Source organism: Bufo gargarizans, chromosome 6, assembly GCF_014858855.1.
Source record: "Bufo gargarizans isolate SCDJY-AF-19 chromosome 6, ASM1485885v1, whole genome shotgun sequence".
Classification (NCBI taxonomy): domain Eukaryota; kingdom Metazoa; phylum Chordata; class Amphibia; order Anura; family Bufonidae; genus Bufo; species Bufo gargarizans.
Window position 1 is genome coordinate 54,706,219 of NC_058085.1, and position 3,579 is coordinate 54,709,797.

Here is a 3,579-nt window from a genome sequence, read left to right on the forward strand (position 1 = left end):
AGATGGGCCAAATGGTTCTTATCTGCCGACACATTCTATGTTTCTATGTTTCTATGTTGACGTCACTGTTTATTTTGCCCTTCTTCTCACCTGTCATAAGAACAACCCCAAAAAAATGAATCCTGCCTTTTGGACATGCCCCCTCACACAGTCAGCATTTGCTCAGAAATCCATCAGTATTGCTAAGGCCCAAAAAAAACAGGATTGGATCTAAAACAGAGATGGCAGATCAGAGGAAGGGTAAAATAAATGGTGATTTCAAGAAGGCCAAACAGGGACAATAGCAGACCAGTGACAGAGTGGTAAGGTGGCAACAGCATGAACAGTCAACACAGTGGCCCAGTGACAGAGTAGTGAGGTGGCAACAGCACAAGGAGTCAAAGTTACACAGGGGAGTACTCCTGTCCACCTGCATCATCAAGAAATAGTTTATGGCCTTCCTATGCTCATATAGTCGGTCCAACATGTTAAGGGTGGAGTTTCAATGGGTGGAAATGTTGCATATGAGGCGTTGTTGGGGAATGCCATTCTGCCTTTGCAGCTCAAGAAGGGTGTGCTTCGCAGTGTAAGAGTGACTGAAGTGCAAGCACAGTTTCTTGGCCATTTTCAGGATGTTTTTCAGATGGGTGGAAGACTTTAGGAACCACTTTACAACTATATTAAACACGTGTGCCATGCAGGGCGCATGGCTCAGCCCTCCTTGACGCAGCGCCGACACGATGTTCTTCCCTTTGTAAGTGACCATTGTTCTGATCTTAAGTTGTCCTTGACCGTACTTGCAGCTTCACACGTCGGCACTGCCATGAACTTTAGCAGATACCGACAGGCTCAAGGACTGGCCCACCTTCTGTTCAACATGTGTGTGCAGGGCTGGTACTGCTTTTTTTTTTAGAAGAAATGATGGCTTGGGACTCTTCACCTTGGCTCGGCACAAGCCATCAGTTCTCTGAAAGGTGCAGAGTGCACCACATTGAAAGGGATGGACTGTAGTACCAGCAACTTGGCGAGGGGCACGTTCAGCTTATGCGCCATTGGATGAGCGCACGTATACTGTTGTCTATTTGCAATAGCCTCTGAGAATTATTCCTGATAAAATGACTGATGGGGAGTAGGAGGAGGAGCAGGAGCATCAGGACCAGTAGAGGATGGGAAGGAAACACAGCTCCCTTCTGCTGGGGTGGTGGAGCCTTGACTTGCAGAAAAGATGATCCGGGCCACTGGTTGCTGCTTCAGGCTGTACCACTGCATTAGAACCACAGTTTTATCAGGTCACTTTTTTCCATAATAAGTGGAGGTTTACAAAAGAGAGAAAATCTTACCCACCTGGAGAAAGTGAGGGGAAGTAGGTTTGTTGCTCTAGAGGTGCTATTTTCTACTTTCGGTGTCAGCGGTCCCAGATTCATATCCTGCACGAGCCCTAAAAAGTGCAATTTTGTGTTCCCTTGCAATCATTATCTGTAGAAAAGCAATGTTAACTGTCTTTACCAGAGAAGCTTCCTTCACATTACTGACAAAGGTGTTTCTCGAGAAATACCCCTGTGGCGGGGTACCTTAATTCAACTCCCCGACCAGCCCTGAAGACGAAAGCAGTTTTCTTCTTCCGGTTTCCACAGTTTAGCTCATTGGTCTTGGGGGTGTTATGATGGCTTAGGGTGCAAGCGGTCTGGACCTGAAGTGCTGGACGAAGCTGCTCTTTTAAAAACTCCCTTTAGAGTTAATCCTGTATCGCTTATCTTACGAAGTTGCCGTTGTAGGTACCAGGCAAGCTCTCCACCTCAGTGAAGTTCGAGTGGCGAAACTCAGAACGCTAAAGAAAGCACAAGCTGATGTATTTGGCTCGTTGGTCTAGGGGTATGATTCTCGCTTTGGGTGCGAGAGGTCCCGGGTTCAAATCCCGGACGAGCCCTTAACTTCCTTGTCTGGAAGCCTAGCTTTCTTCCTTCGCTCACCTATTACCCATTTTACAGTTTTAAGCCTGCCTCTTGTGGCATTTGGTAATTGTATCCTCTTCAAGACGGTAACCGAGAGTAGTGTAGCGGTGTGGTTCTTTCTTTTGGTGTGGGAGGTTCTGTCTTCTAATCCTACGTGATCCCTTATAGCTGTACTTTCCAATTCCCTTGCCATCGTTATCTGCACAAGAGCGTTGCACCTGACCTTTACCAGAGCAGCGTGCTTCATGTCACGGACAAAGGTCTTTCTCCGGAAGCATTCTACTAAGGGTAGCCTAATTCAACTTGGATGCCTTTAGAAGTGGGAATCCGAGCAAGCCCAACGTTGTTGTTTTCAAAGAACACACTAGTTGGTCAAGGGGTATGATTCAAACTTAGGATGCGAGGAATATTAATACCAAGCGAGCCCTCGGTGCCAAAACGGTTATCTTTAGTGATGGACAAACATCGGCCGGGACGGTTCGCAAACACGATCAAATGTTTGCAAACCACAATTTCTTGGCGGGCCCCATTCACTTTAATGGCAGGCAAACCTGAAAAACCTTCAGCTCATATTTGCAGTCATGAAATAATTAGTAGAAGTGCACAAATAGTCCGACAACATGGACAGTGAGATACTAGAGGGGGATCAATGACAAAAATTCCAACAAAAAATATGTATCTTAATCAGGGGACATTTTTATGCATCTTAAAGGGCAATTCTCTGAAATGTGCCCTGTTTGGCATTCACCTGACAAAAGAATTTCTGATTATGTGGCTCGAGGTACATTATGCGGTCAATGGATAAAAATGTTACTGTAGGCCACTGAACTACAGGCCCCAAATATTAGGCATTCACCGGACAGAAAAGATCAAGTGATTATGTGGCCGGAGGTATATTACACAGTCATTGGATATCAATTTTACTGCAGGCCAGTACAAATACAGGTCAAAAACATATGTTTAAAAGAACTAAAAATATACAATTGGATTAAACGATTAAACAAAATCCCCCCTCTTGAAAAAACCCTAATGATAATAGTTGAAATTCGATAACACATGGTCGTTACTGGTGTTGACTTCCTTCGAGGCCCCAACAATTATTCATTCAGCGTACAGAAAAGAACAAGTAAGTATGTGGCTGGAGGTAGATTACACGGTCATTGGATATCAATTTTATAGCTGGCCAGTGGAATACAGGCCCCAAAAATTAAGCATTCAGCGTACGGAAAAGAACAAGTAAGTATGTGGCTGGAGGTAGATTACACGGTCATTAGATATCAATTTTACAGCAGGCCAGTGGAATACAGGCCCCAAAAATTAAGCATTCAGCGTACAGAAAAGAACAAGTAAGTATATGGCTGGAGGTAGATTACACGGTCATTGAATATCAATTTTACAGCAGGCCAGTGGACAACAGGCCCAAAAAATTATGCATTCAGCGTACAGAAAGGAACAAGTAAGTACAAACCGGATTCCAAAAAAGTTGGGACGCTATACAAATCGTGAATAAAAACTGAATGCAATGATGTGGAGGTGCCAACTTCTAATATTTTATTCAGAATAGAACATAATTCACGGAACAAAAGTTTAAACTGAGAAAATTTACCATTTTAAGGGAAAAATATGTTGAATCAGAATTTCATGGTGT

The 3,579-nt window shown here is 44.0% G+C and overlaps 1 non-coding gene across 1 annotated transcript; it reads left to right on the forward strand.

Annotated features, from left to right (window-relative positions):
• Positions 1–1,834: 1,834 nt before the first annotated feature.
• On the forward strand, positions 1,835–1,906 carry TRNAP-UGG. Its single transcript has one exon. It is a non-coding gene; the product is annotated as a tRNA-Pro (tRNA).
• The last annotated feature ends 1,673 nt before the right edge of the window (positions 1,907–3,579 follow it).